This window comes from Arachis ipaensis, chromosome B1 (genome assembly GCF_059453495.1).
Source record: "Arachis ipaensis isolate K30076 ecotype BB chromosome B1, ASM5945349v1, whole genome shotgun sequence".
Taxonomy (NCBI): domain Eukaryota; kingdom Viridiplantae; phylum Streptophyta; class Magnoliopsida; order Fabales; family Fabaceae; genus Arachis; species Arachis ipaensis.
Window position 1 is genome coordinate 3,220,236 of NC_142436.1, and position 15,894 is coordinate 3,236,129.

Consider the following 15,894-nt stretch of genomic DNA (forward strand, 5'->3'; position numbering starts at 1 on the left):
ATTTTGCGAATTGAGGCACCTCGTCTGAGTTTTATAATATATAATGGATACTTTAAGAATCTCACGAATGAGAAGAATATAATAGATAATGGTATCATAAAAACTATTCTTTTTTATAATAAAAAAAATAAAAACATTATGTACATTATGCACTTCTCTAAAAAAAAATAATTATAATGTTCACTTAAAAAAAATCTCCCATTTTATATACTTTAAGAATCTCACAAATGAGAAAGGAATTCCCTTGCAATCCCTACCTAATGAAAGAAATTTTAATTTCTACAATGAATGTGATGAATTATATACGTCAAGAAAATAAATAATAAGAACATGATTTTACATATCTAAATAAACAAATTAATCCCCAATTATTTGTGTGTGATGATCTTTCTGGTAGCTCATGCATAATGCATATTTATTTGGAAGTATCTAAGACATGATTGTTTTGGCTGGTGGAAGGTAGTGATACGCCAATTTGTGAAATTAGTTCATGCCAAGCATTGTCACATAGCATTTTTTTTTAAATCGAATAAGGGATTAGTATAGGATCCAACTATCCTATTTTTAAAAAGTTGAATCCTTAATTTAAGCACCTTGTCGTACCTAGCTTTTTTTTTTTGGTCAAGATCGTACCTAGCTTTTTTTAAATTAAACTTTTAGACTCTCTGTTGTTCTCAATTTTTTGTTTTGATAAAAACTGGTGGGCTTAGCATGCACCCAAAAGAAAAATAACCCAATAATATTTTTGGGTGATGGACACGTATAAAATGAATATAACAAAAACACACGATGGACAGAATTATTGCAAGAGATCAAGAAGACATCTTGTTCCATGACAAAAAAAAGAAAAGAAGAGATCTTGTTTTGACACAAAGAAAAGAGTGTATACATTTACATTGAGTGTGTAGTGTAATACCAAAAAAAAAAAATTTGTTGGCTTTAGACAATCTTTACAAGAATGTCGCACATAAATTTTATCCAATTCTTATCACCAAAACAAAACAATTTGTATCTAATTCATTGATCTTAGTCTCATTTATTCTCTTAATTTATTGATAGATCTTTGTCTTAAATGTTATATATCAATAATGTTTAGATGACAATAAAAAATTAGCCCAAAGAAGTTAAAGTGGTTTTATTTAGTATTTATTAATTATTAATAATTATGTAATTTTAGATGTAATAACTATGTAATTATAGATACGGTTCCGCTACGTTACCAACAGCATTTCTGTCAATTTCTGCCAACTCTTGTATATAATTGTGTTTAATGGAAGTGTCTTCATGGATGTGTCTAATAAAAATGTCTTTTTTATGGCTGTGTTTAATAGAAGTGTCTTTATAGATATATTTTTTGGATGTGTCTCTTTATATATGTGTTTAAAATATAATAATTAATTATTATTAGCAATAAGTTGGCAAATAATATGTTGATACCCTATACTTTTCCTTATAGATATTATATATATAAATTATGGATGTTATGTTATATAAGATAACTTTAAAAATTATCTCCATAGTATTACTAGTTATAGATATAATTATTCATCTTCTTTTTATCTTTTTAAATTTTTAGAAGAAATAATTTTATAATATAATATAAAAAATTTTATGATTTAAAAATCTAGAATTTAATCCTTCTTGATCTTTAAAAAAATTATAAAATCAATAAAAAAAAACATTTATACAAAGAATTTACACAATAATCTCAAAAGTTAAAAATAATGCTAATGGATCACACGTCTAATTTGGAACTAAATTGAAAATTGATGACCATATACTTTTACCAAGTGAAGTATTATCCTATAAGTCAGGTTTATTTGTAATACGCCAAAAATAGATTATGATGCTTTCGTCTTTTACTCGTAGATGATTTATATTTTGATGGCACCAAAACGAAGTCGTATCTCTATTATTGGACTATTTTCTAGATAGGCTTTTTTTTTGGGAGGGGGATCAAGAGCCAAAAGAAACCATTTTGAAAACAAATCTGCTACGTTACCAACAACATTTCTGTCAACATCTACCAACTCTTATTTATAACTATTTAATAGAAGTGTCTTTGTAGATGTGTCTAATAAAAATATCTTTTTTATGGCTGTGTTTAATAGAAATGTCTTTATAAATATATTTTCTGGATGTGTCTCTTTATATATGTGTTTAAAATATAATAATTAATTATTATTGACAATAAATTGATAAATAATATGTTGGTACCCTATCCTTTTCTTTTTGAAAAAATTCCATGATGAGAATATGAGATCATTATAATTTTGCATAACTATACATGTTTGAATTTTTGATTAATTAATGTTTGTTTATTTTTTTTATTGTCAAATTGTCAAAGTAAAGTTTGATGAGGTTTGCCAATTATATAAGATGGACATGAAGTACACAATGGCTAGACCAACTATGGGATTCAATCTTGATATCTCATAATCTATTAGTTTGTCAAAACCTTTACCAACTACATCATCAACAAGGCTAGTTGATAGTTGTGGCAGAAGGTTTAGAAAGTGGAGAGTATTCTTGTAGATAAATTATGGTCAATTATAAGTTCACATATTTTGATAGATAAGATATAATTGTAAAAATAATTTTTTTTATAATAATTATATCCACTTTTGTTTTGTATGTGTGATGTATAAGAATAGATAGAATAGAATTTACCTAATATTGTACGTATTATATTGATTATTTTTGTTTTTTTTTTTAAAATAGATAATAAATGTCTCTTTTACATGAATTTCGAATTTGATTATATGATTAAAGAATGCATTTAAATTTGGATTTATATTTTTAAGTTTGGTTTTTACCTAATTATACCTAAATTTTATAATATGATTTTAGAGTTTTGTTTAATTATTAAGCTAATTATATCATGAAGTTGACGATCAAACACGTCCCAAATCATAATTCGAAATCAACTTATAATCAAACGCATTTAAAGTTGTAATTAAACCCAAAAATTAAAATTATTAAAGTTCAAAAATCATATTATGTATAAAGTAAGCTTGTGTAAAGTAAGTTTGTAGAACAGCGAAGAACATCCTGTTGTAAGAATCACGTAGTGAAAAGAGAAAGTCTAGGGAACCAACAACTTTTGTGTTTTGTGGTCAGTACTTAATCATAAAGAAAAAAGTGAGTGATCTCTTACCATTATATGTAATCTCACACCATTAAAAACACTATTAATGACCAATTGATGGTTACAAAACACAAAAATTATTGATCCCCTAACACTCCTCTAATGAAAAAAAGGATCCCCTTGCAATCCCTAACCGCGCATTAGAGCTTCATTGCTACGATTGCATTTTCATGTCTGCTTTAATTTGTTAAGGTAAGTAAAGTAATTGCATGCATGCATAAATTAAGTTACTACTTAAATAAAGATGTTTTAATTCTTTTTTTAATATATTTTTTTTTATAAGTAATTAATTCTTTGTCAAAGAATTAAAAGTTTTATTTATATTTTTTATAGGTTATTAATCTACGTTTATTTTATTTTAAAAAAACAATAACTGAGAATCAGTCATCTTAAATTTTTTATGATGATTTAATAATATGTTTAATTAAATTATTTAATATAATGTATTAATATTTTAATAAAAAATGTTAGAAAGTTTGTAGAATTTATTTTTTTAGCTATTAACTTAATTTTTTTAATCTAGTAGAATAATAATATATTTTTAACTTATATTTTTAAACATTAACGATTAACTATTAGTCAAAAATAATAAATTCTATTCACCATTTAGTATTTCTCTATTTTAATTATTATCTTCGTATAAAAATATTTTTATCTAAATCTGTCACTCATAAAATATTAATAGTATAAAGAATTATGTTATGCATATATACATGTGAAAACTTACATTCAGTAACTTAAAAATTAAAAATTATTAAATTATTTAACAGGTTTATTAACAGTTTTTGATTTCATATAAAAATAACTGTATATGAATTTATATCACATACAATTATACATAGTTTTATAGATATTATTTTTCTAGCTTATAATGATCTAATATTAAAATTTATTTGCTTGTTTTCACGTTAATATATTTTTTTGGGAGACCACTTCGACAAAGACACTAAAAATATCTTTTTTTTTTAAATGTTTATATGTGTCATAATATTATTAGATGTAAGACTCAAAACTTTTGAAAAATCTTATATGAGCTGATTTTAAATTTATTTATTTATTAGAGATTTTATTTTCAAAAATTATTTCATTAAAAATAATTAAATCAAGTTTTGATAATTAAAATAAAAATTTTACTTTATGAAAAAATATTTTTTTATATGATTTAGTTTAAACATTTTAAAATTTAATATTTTAATTTTTATAAATAAAAATTTTTTATTATATTATCTTATATTTTAAATTAAAATACTTGATTAAAAATTAATTAACAAATTAATAATTAAATAATATTTTTAAAATAATTTAAAAAAATTAAATTAGATTTCAAAATAAATACAATATAATTTAAATTGATTTAGAATTGCCAACCTTAATTTAACCCAAAAATCCCTAATTTCAAATTTACCTCAAATCAAACTTTAACCCTAAAAATCAAACCCACAAACTGAAAACCCTTAAGCCCTAAGCCGCAGCCCCGTTTACCAACTGAACACACGCACACACACAGCAAGAAAGGGAGATGGAGAGAACGGGAAAAGAGAAGAGAGAAAGGAGGAAGGAGACGCGCCGGTGCTGGTGGCCCTCGCAGTCGCCACCGCCGCGCCCTGCCAGTCGCCATCGAGTCAATAAGAGGGAAGAGAGAGTTTGAACAAAAGAGAAGAAGGGAGGCCACCATTGCTGCTGTCCGCGCCATCGCAGACGCTGCCGTTCTGTGGAGTCGTCGTCCTCACTGCATCGCCGCCGGTATGTCCAGAAGCCGCCGGCAGAACCGCGAAGGGAGAGAGTGCGCGAACAGAGAGGGAGACTGACGGAGGAGGAGTGCGACGCGAGGAAGGAGGCGACGCTGTTTGCGTCACCATTGCCGAATCCCAACGCCGCCATCGTTGCGTGCTCCGTCGTCACTGTTGGAGGTGGACGGCCGAGCTTCTGCCGCCAGGGAATGCCGCCGCCATTCGGGTCACTGGAAACGTGGTTTTGATCACTGGAAACACCATCAGAGTTACCGCTATTTCAGTTCAGCCGTTCTTCCTTGTCTGAGTAAGAGTTTCATTCCGGAACCTTTGAATCGTTATTTTCGGTTTCAAGTTGTTTAAGGATCTGAGGTTTTGGTGTCCTAGGATCGAGTTACGGGTCTTGCATGCTGAGTTCTATGATTGTTGCATGTGACATCAAGATGCTGTGTCGTCACCGGAGCTACCACTGTTCTGTTCTCTGGCTTATTCGTAAGTATAGTAAGTTGTTCCTTGTCCCGAACCTCTATAGTTGCTATTCTGTTATGTTTCTAAGGTCCTTGCAACGTTATGCTTTAGGATTATGTTTCGGTTCTTGCGTGCCGTGATTAGAGTTGCTGAGGTTGCGGATGCCGCCATTGCAGGCCGAGATAAAAAGGAGTTTTGTCGCGTAGTTGAATCGCGAACGAGGTAGGGGCGATTTCTTAAACTTAATTTACTATCGAGAATTGTTTTAAGTTGATATTAATATGAAAAATATGTTTTTATGATTTCGTAAGCCTTATGAATTGAACTGAGTTGCCTTGAATGAATGTAAATGCGAGTTTGAATGGTTTATCGATTAATTGAAGATGTTTAATCGGGTTTTATACTTGGATTACGGTTATTATGATGATGATTGGGCTGTGGTTATTTCTGATTATTCAGTTAGAAAGTTGGTTTGATTAAATATTATGTAAAATGATTTTCTTGGTTTGGGGTTGAATTTGATATTGAAAATGAATTGGCATTTGAAGCGATTTAAGATATTGGGAATGGGTTTTGTTGACCTATCGGAAAAGATCTTGAGAATTTGAAAGCGATTTGAATGATTGACAGGCGTTTGATTTGGTTTGGTTGGGACCCAGAAAGGGTGGCAAAGTCCGAGTTTTTGGGGAGGTGTTGCCGAAATTTTATGAAACTCTGAGACTTTGTTTGAAGCACTACTTAAAAAGAAAATTTGATTTAAGAATCATATTATTTGATTTCGATTTATTATAGAAAGAACTATGCTTTAAGTTTGATTTATTAATGAAAGAATTATGTTTTGAGCTTTATTGAGAAAAGATTTATGTTTTGAGTTCGAACTATTAATAAAAAGAGTTATGCCTTGGATTTGATTTATTAATTATGGATTATGTTTTATTTTAAACGGTCTTTTGAAAAATACGGTTTAAGTTTTAAACAGGCTCATACTTAAGTATTAAATATTTTAAGAGTCGTCGTAATACCCAAGCTATCAGAGTGGCGCAGCTGGAAACGTGACATTTTGATAGTTAAGGTGTTACATTATGGTATCAGAGCAGTCTTTCCTGTAGAGCTTGAGGAATGGACTGACTATGCTTCATTTGCATACTCTGAGCGTTTGTCATGTTATAGGTCTCGTCCTGATGACAAAAGTTAGAGATTTATGCACATGACTGTCTATTGATTAATATTGTTAGTCTATCATTGCATACTTCCTGGTATTAAGTTTGGCCGGCTTAATACTAGTGACATATGTATATGGAAGCGCTAATGGGTTATCATAGACGATGTTGGAGTTGTAGGTAACGCGAATCGCGGGTTTTGGGAACGTTAGAAGTTAACTCTTGAGGTTACTGATTTACTTTTCTTGTTCTTTCATGGTTTGCTTTGAAATTCCTGTCTGAGATCTCTTTCTTGAAAAGTTTACTGATTATTCTCCAACCCTATCTCTATGTTCATATGCATTTTCGTTTCATCCTAGCTGCGTAGGTCTGCTTATGTTACTGGGGATACCTGTCTTATCTGTATAAACTCTTCTTCTTGAATGATGCACTCTTTGATGTAATTTTGACTTTATTGATGCATCAAAGTAATCGTTGAAACCTTTAATAATTCGCTATTGATTGAGTTGCTTTTTCTTATGAGCTTTGTATTTTTTTGGATCAGATAACTTGTTTGGTTTGATATGCCTTATGGATTCTATCCGAATGAACTCTTGATTTAAGTTTCTTTCTCAAGATGTGAATTGATTTCCTTTTTAGCATAACTCATTACTTTAGAATATTTTATAGGGCTGTGATTTCAAACATCCTCTCTGAGTTCTATTTTAAACCTTTTTAAAAAAGTTTTGGATTCGTTTTGGTGCGACACATCATCCCTTGTGATTTCCTTTTAAAATTCTTGTATTGGATTCTCTATGAAGAAATTTCAACTCAATTCTTATCTTGCCTAACTATGTCCACAACTATTTGAATTTTTGATAGGATTGTTTTAGTTTTGCATGCACTTCTTTATATGAACCTTGGAAACTCGTGTTTAGGAACCTTACCTCAGGTTTCTTTTTTCGAACAAAATTTGATTCCCTTCCAACCTTGTCGCGATTTCACCGCATACTTTTATTTGATTAAGTGTTTAAATGTCTTTTGAGATTTCGAGAATGTTATTTTTGGTCCTTAGCTCAATTCATTTTCATTTTTTTAAAACCTCACCCGTTCTATCTTTAACTTGGTAGGTGTTTGGCATAATGCAACTTGATCTTTTTCCAACCATATTGCAGTTTTAGTACATGTTTTAATTAATTATACACCTAAATATCTTTCAAGATATTTGAGGAAATATTTTCATTCTTCAAACTAATTTTCATTCTTCAAACTTTGCATAATCAATTTCAACTTGAATTTTATAATCAAGTAATGTCACAGTATGCTTTTGTCAATCTTTTACAAAATGTTTGTTGCACACTTTTTTGAGACGTGAAATAATTTTTCCTTAGGTTTTTCATTCTTTATATACAGTGTATTAGAAGGTGTTTCCGAGTATACTTTTAAACTTTGTAAGCATCACCATTGACTTTAGTTATTCTTCATCTATAAGTTTCATACTCCTTGACTCAGCTTGAATTCGTTTCAAACCACTGTATTGTTTTCTAACCCTCAAGGTTGTCAATTGATTTTTCTTTCAGCACCTTTCAATATTTTTATTGTTTTCTAACCCTCAAGGTTGTCAATTGATTTTTCTTTCAGCACCTTTCAATATTTTTACCTCCTCATTTGCTTGTAATTTTGACAATTCTCTCAAACTCTTGTGGATGCTGTCCTTATCGCTTGTCCTTCTTTTTTCAGGTCTTATATCCTTCTGAATAAACTCGAGGATTGTTTTAGAGTCACGTATGATCTTTAGGCGTAGCAAGCGAAACGTTAGTCTCTTTAGAATACTGTTCGTGAACGTGAAAAGGTGAAGCGGTAAGTGTGAAATGTTATGAGAATTTGTGGGAGTTTTGTTCCTCGTAAAAGAATTTGCGGATGTTAAGCTTGTGACCGGTTATGGGGTTGTAACGCGATCGATGGAGTTGGAAAGTTAAAGTTCTAAAGTGGGTACGAGATCTGCGATAGAACGTTATATCCGTCGTCTTAATACCAGCCTGCCTTGTAGCCTTTTGTCACAGTAACTACTGCTTTGCTTTGTGAACTCCTATCTTGCAAGACTTGCACCCTATTGTGTTTTTTTTTTTTTTGTCAAATTTTGTAAAGTCTTGAGGCCATGAGGCCATATAACCTTTTTGCATCGAGCCTTCTCGTATCCTTTGCCTTACACCATACCTTACCCATATACTTAAATCTTATGGTTATTCGGTATTTGAACATTCATATATGTATATTCCAAGATTTCTTACTTTTCTAAAAAGTATTTAAAGAGTAGAGTGCTAAGGCTATGTAATATCTTGTGTATTATTTTAATTTTTGAGGACGAAAATTCTTCTAAAGTGGGTAGAATGTAAGACCTAGAACTTTTAAAAAATCTTATTATGAGTTGATTTCAAATTTATTTATTTATTAGAGATTTTATTTTCAGAAATTATTTCATTGAGAATAATTAAATCAAGTTTTGATCATTAAAATGAAGATTTTACTTAATTTTATAATTATTGATTAATTTTCTATATTTAAATTATAAAGTTTAATAGTTGTAAAAGAAAAGAATTTTTATATGATTTAGTTTAAACAATTGAGATTTTGGAATTTAATATTTTAATTTTTATATATAGAAAAAATTTATTATATTATCTTATATTTTAAATTAAAATACTTGATTGAGAGTTAATTAGCAAATTGATAATTAAATAATATTTTTAAAATAATTTTAAAGAATTAAATTAGCTTTCAAAATAAATACATATAATTTAAATGGGTTAAGTATGATTTTGGTCCCAACGTGGGGGTTGAAAATTTATTTCGTCCCTCGCCTTTTTTTCGCTTTAAAATGGTCTCCAAGGTTTCAGTTTGTTTTAAAATCGTCTTTTTTACCAATTATATTTTTTTGTTACTAAATTATCCTTTATTAAAAAATTATAAAATAAAATAAATATAAAATAAATAAATAAAAAAGAAAAAAAAGAAAGAAAGGGGATACAAAAGCGGGGTGGGAGGGGCGGGGGGTGAGAAAGAAAGAAAAGGGGGGGGGGAGAGGGGAGAGAAGAGGGACGCCACTTCTTCTTCTTCTTCTTCTTCTTACCGCCGAATCACAGCCCGCCGCTTCTTCTCGCGACCCTGCACCGCCGCCTTCTTCTTCTTCTTCTTCTTCTTCTTCTTCTTCTTCTTCTTCTTCCCGTCGACTCCACCGCCGCACCGCCGCCTGCCGTCTGCCGCTTCTTCTTCTGTGAATTGGATTTTTTGTGAAATTTTTGGATTTTTTGTAAAATTTATTGTAGAATATTGTTGTTGCTGAAATTTGATTTTGGAGTATTGTTGTTGCTGAGTTGAGTTTGAGTATTATTGTTGTTGATGCTGGAATTTGTGAAATTCTGGGTTCTTGGAATATTATTGTTGTTGCTGAAATTTGTGAAATTCTAGGTTCTTTGCATGATGATGATGATGATGATGATGGTGGTGGTGCTAAGTGCTGGTGAAATTCTGGTGAAATTTGTGAAATTCTGGGTTCTTTGCTGAAATTTGTGAAATTCTGGGTTCTTTGCATGATGATAGTGGTGCTGGTGCTTTGCATGATGATGATAATGATGATGATGGTGGTGGTGGTGGTAGGTGGTGGGTGGTGGTGGTTGTAGTGATGCTGGTGCTTTGCATGATTTTGGGGAAGAAGGAATAGGTGCATTTTGGTCCGAAGGACAGTTTTAAAACAAACAGAAACTTTGGGGACCATTTTGGAGCGAAAAAAAGGCGAGGGACGAAATAAATTTTCAGTCTCTACGTTGGGGACCAAAATCATACTTAACCCCAATTTAAATTGATTTAGAAATTACCAACCTTAATTTAACTCAAAAATCCCTAATTTCAAATTTACCTCAAATCAAATTCTAACCCTAAAAATCAAACCCACAAACCCTAACCCCTGAAGCCCCAAGCCGCAGCCCCCTTTCCCAACAGAACACACGCACACACACAGCAAGAAAAGGAGATGGAGAGAACGGGAAAAGAGAAGAGAGAAAGGAGGAAGGAGACGCGCCGGTGCTGGTGGCCCTTGTAGTCGCCGCCGCCGGGCCCTGCCAGTCGTCGTCGACTCAACAAGAGGGAAAAGAGAGTGCAAACAGAGGAGAAGAAGAAGGGAGGCCACCGTTGCTGCTGTCTGTGCCATCGCAAACGCTGCCGTTTGTGGAGTCGTCGCCCTCACCGCATCGTCGCCGATAGAACCACGAAGGGAGAGAGTGCGCGAACAGAGAGGGAGACTGACGGAGGAGGAGTGCGACGCGAGGAAGGAGGCGATGCTGTTTGTGTCACCGTCGTCGAATCCCAACACCGCCGTCGTTGCGTGCTCCGTCGTCACTGTTGGAGGTGGGCGGCCGAGCCTCTGCCGCCAGGGAATGCCGCCGCCTTTTGGGTCATTGGAAACGTGGCTGTAATCACCGGAAATACCATCGGAGTTACCGCTATTTCAGTTCAGCCGTTCTTCCTTGTCTGGGTAAGAGTTTCATTCCAAAACCTTTGAATCGGTATTTTCTGTTTCAAGTTGTTTAAGGATCTGAGGTTCTGGTGTCATAGGATCGAGTTACGGGTCTTGCATGCTGAATTCTATGATTGTTGCATGCGACATCAAGATGCTGTGTTATCACCGGAGCTGCCACTGCTCTATTCTCTGGCTTATTCATAGGTATAGTAAGTTGTTCCTCGTCCCGAACCTCTATAGTTGCTTTTCTGTTATATGTTTCTAAGGTCCTTGCAACGTTATGCTTTAGGATTATGTTTCGGTTCTTGCGTGCCGTGATTAGAGTTGCTGAGGTTGCGGCTGCTGCCATTGCAGGCCGAGAGAAAAGGGAGTTTTATCGCGTAGTTGAATCGCGAACAAGGTAGGGGCGATTTCTTAAACTTAATTTACTATCGAGAATTTTTTTAAGTTGATATTAATATGAAAAATATGTTTTTATGATTTCGTAAGTCTTATGAATTGAATTGAGTTGCCTTGAATGAATGTAAATGTGAGTTTAAATGGTTTATTGATTGATTGAAGATGTTTAGTCGGGTATTATACCTGGATTAAGGTTATTATGATGATGATTGGGCTGTGGCTGTTTCTGATTATTGAGTTAGAAAGTTGGTTTGATTAAATACTATGTAAAATGATTTTCTTGGTTTGGAGTTTAATTTGATATTAAAAATGAATTGGCGTTTGAAATGATTTGAGATATTGGGAATGGGTTTTGTTGACCTATCGGAAAAGATTTTGAGAATTTGAAAGTGATTTGAATGATTGACAGGCGTTTGATTTGGTTTGGTTGGGACTCAGAAAGGGTGGCAAAGTCCAAGTTTTAGGGGAGGTGTTGTCGAAATTTTATGAAACTCTAAGACTTTGTTTGAAGCACTACTTAAAAAGAAAATTTGATTTAAGAATCATATTATTTGATTTCGATTTATTATAGAAAGAATTATGCTTTAAGTTTGATTTATCAATGAAAGAATTATGTTTTGAGCTTTATTGAGAAAAGATTTATGTTTTGAGTTCGAACTATTAATAAAAAGGGTTATGCCTTGGATTTGATTTATTAAGAAAAGATTTATGTTTGGATTTGAATTATTAAGAAAAACTTTATGTTTTGAATGTGATTTATTAAGAAATGATTTTATTTTGAGTTTTGACTTATTAAGAAAGGTTTTATGTTTTTAGTTTGATTTGTTAAGAAAAGCTTTATGTTTTGAGTTTTATTAAAAGAACTACATTTTAAGGAATTATGATTCAAGGAGTTTAATAATTTTAAAGTATGAGATTGGTTGTCATCCTCCCTAAAGTTTCGAGACTCCGCCGTGAGGTTTAATTAATAGATGATTCTTTTAGTATTTTGAAAGAGGTTTTAATCTGAAATGGTCTTGAAGTTGGTTTGGAAGAAAAAAATCTTGGTTGAGTAAGAATTGGGTTTTGTATGAAAGAAGAACTTGTTTTAAGTAAGGTGGTTTTGGGGGTTTTGGAAAAGATTACAAGGAGTGATGTTGGTTTTCAAATGAAAATGAAATTGTTTTGAGCTTTGACCTGGCAAGGTTCGTGGTGGTTTACCGCTTGTCCAGTGTCGAGATGTTTGTGGGGTTCGTGGTGATGTACCGCCCACATGTTTTTAAAGAGAATGTTGTGTGGGGTTCGTGGTGGTTTACCGCCCACATGTGTGTGTTGTTTTCCAATTGAAGATCTTGCGAGGTTCATGGTGGTGTACCGCTCACAATGGTGGGGTTCGTGGTGGTGTACCACTCACCGGTTTTCAAGAGGACGATATCCGGGTTAGCTATCGGATGTGTCGGGCTCTGGCAAAGTAACCGACACGTGAGCTCATGGCCACTAGGACAGGCATGCATCATACTGCATTTGTTTGCCATTGTTTGGGTGTACTTAAATTGTTTTGGTTTGTCTATCTGATAAGTTCTGCTTAACTGGTAACTGTGATATTTACTGTAACTGTTCTTTAAGTGTGTTTGCCTTGTATTTGTTTGTGCTTGTGATTGATTTCTGCTTTAAGTATGGGTGGTAGATTGATGATAGCGGTCATGAGTTTTGTTGGGTCGGAGGCCGAGATTTAATTGTATATTGGGCCAGAGGCCGTGATGGGTGAATATTTACATTGAATATTATGTCTACTTATAAAAATGGAACTTTTACGAAATTAAGTTATGGGTGTTGGAATTTCACATTTAATTATATGTCGATGTTTAAATAGATTCATAAGACAACGACGACTACTGAGCTTTTAAAACAGTTTTCGTTAAAAATATCTTCTCATAACAATTCTTAAAATCCTCTACTGAGAACCCTTTCGAGGATGATGTTCTCACCACCTACAGATTTTTCTTTTCAGGATATGGACACAGAAGTTATGAAGAGTTTACCTAGTTGTTATTGTCGCCATATTTTGTATTGCTTTAGTTATTATTTATTATTTTCCTCGCCTTTATCTTTCACAATTTGTAAGAGAGATAAGATTTGTTTTATGTAAAGCTTGTAAGTTAATACTATGTATATGTATGTATATGGTTGTAAGTATGGATTTATATTTTATTTTAAACAATTTTTTGAAAAATACGGGTTAAGTTTTAAACAGGCTCATACTTTAGTATTAAATATTTTAAGAGTCATCGTAATACCCGAGCTATCAGAGTAGCGCAGTCGGAAGCGTGATATTTTGATAGTTAGGGTGTTACATTGGAAATTTTTATTAAACCGAATAATAATTTATTTTTTAATAAACCAGAACAAAATTGGTTTATTATAGCAATAATAATAAACTCAATTGTCTGCACTATAATTATTAGACCGGATTTGATCCGATCAATTTACACAATCTAAACCGAATCATGTTTAAATTTTATCCCTGATTTTTGTTTTAAAAAAAATAATTTAGTGGGTTATTTAAATTGGTCGATTCAACTGAATCTGATAACAATTGTGTTTTATAAAAAAATCGGTTTTATTCTAGTTTGTTAAGAAATTTAAAAATAACCGATTCATTAATACGTCCAATAATAATGCGACACATAAGTGTCTTTACAAAAAGACGTTATATGCGTTTTACAGGAGCAGCCTCCTCCTTTTTTTTTTTTTAGCCATTTTTTCTTATATCTCTCGTTTATGTGTGAGCTAAATATTTGAGGGAAAATACTATGTGTCCTTTAAAATTCAGTCTTCACTCAACCTTTAAATTTAAATAATATTATTTAATTAAATTTTAGTTAAAGTATATTCCTAGTTTGTAGCTAAACATGTTGGTAATTAAAATTAATTTAAATATTAAATACTAAAATTTCTCTAACTTTCTACCTATTTTGTAAAGTAGTTATTTTATCAATTTTTTATTTATTTGCACGTTTCCCCCTTTCTCTTTCGTTCTTTTTTTTCTTATCTCTCACGTTCTTCACAAAAATTTTCATAGAAGAGTATTACTCCTCGATAATAAATTTACTTATTTCATATTTAACATTTTATTATTAGATGAGTCGTGCTATTTTGTTTTTATTTCGAGTGACTTGCATGCTAACTCAAAACTCATTCATCATCGTTGTCGAATAAAATTTTAATAAGATTATATTAACATTTGAATTAAACATAAATGTCTATGCATCAATATTCTTTTCTTCTTCTTTACTTACTTTTTTCTTTCTTTCTTTTATTTTTTTAATATTTATTTCTAGAATAATTAGAGATGACCACCAACCTAAATTTCAATTTTATTTAGTTTGTATTTTGGATGTGTATTTAATTTAAAAAGGACACTAAATTTATCTAGATGTATTTATTTCAATTTTTTTTAAATTATTATAATAAAAAGCTGATTAAAATATCACTTTTAAAAGATACCTAATCCTACTGATATTTGAGTTTCAACCTGGGTTGAATGCTAACTTGGGTGAGTTCCAATGTCCTCAACGGATAGCGAAAGAAACGGAGAAAGAAACGGTTCCTCCGACTCTTTCTGATCCATATTATTCTTCTTCCAACCAGAAACATCAGCATTATGATTCTGGTTATGGATCATTTCTTATTTTGATGATCATAGATAGGCACCTCGTTTGAGCTTTCAAATCCAAGATTTTCCGTGTATATCATTCCATGGTCACCGAACCCAATGGTGGTGAGGTGGATGAAAAAGAATAAGGACGATGATGATTCATCAACATGGTTGATTCCACAATATTGGGAGGTCTCTATGTTCTTCATCATGGTTGGTGAGAGTGAGGAGACCCAACCTGATTGACGATGTTGTTGATTGATGGTGATGATATTGAAGCTTCAAGGATCACTAAGAAAAAAGAAAAAGAACATGCATATATTGAAAGAACAAAAATGTGGGAGAAATTGACTCCAGAAAAAAAAAAATTCAAGGTTAGGACTAGCTAAGGGTTTAACTGACATCTTCCACATTAATAATTTAACATATAAGGGATAATGCTACCATGAAAGATGAAAATTATTTTTTTCTTAATAATAAAAAAAATAAAAACATTGCCAATGAGTTATAGCTCAAATGGCATAGTCTCCCCATACTCAATTAAGAGGTTGCGGGTTCGAGTCTTCTATTTTTGGTAAAAAAAAATAAAAACATTATGTACATTATCCACTTTTCCCAAAAAATTAATTATTAATGTTCACTCTAAAAAAAATCCCCACATTTCAGTGTAACATGACTTAAATTAAGACAATGTACACATTTCATATATTTCAAGAATCTCACCAGTGAGAGGGGATCCCCTTGCAATCCCTGCCCAATACCCATCAATGACCACTTTCTTTGTCATAAAATAGGTTAAAGGCACCTAAAATGAGAGATATTTTAATTTCTACAAACAATATGGTGAACTATACATG

At 31.8% G+C, this 15,894-nt stretch overlaps 1 long non-coding RNA gene across 1 annotated transcript; it reads left to right on the top strand.

The window, feature by feature from the left end:
- The first annotated feature begins 4,600 nt into the window (after window positions 1-4,600).
- On the top strand, window positions 4,601-8,758 carry LOC148575561 (uncharacterized). Its single transcript, XR_015902724.1, has 4 exons — window positions 4,601-5,185; window positions 5,266-5,370; window positions 5,458-5,568; window positions 8,226-8,758. It is a non-coding gene; the product is annotated as an uncharacterized LOC148575561 (long non-coding RNA).
- The last annotated feature ends 7,136 nt before the right edge of the window (window positions 8,759-15,894 follow it).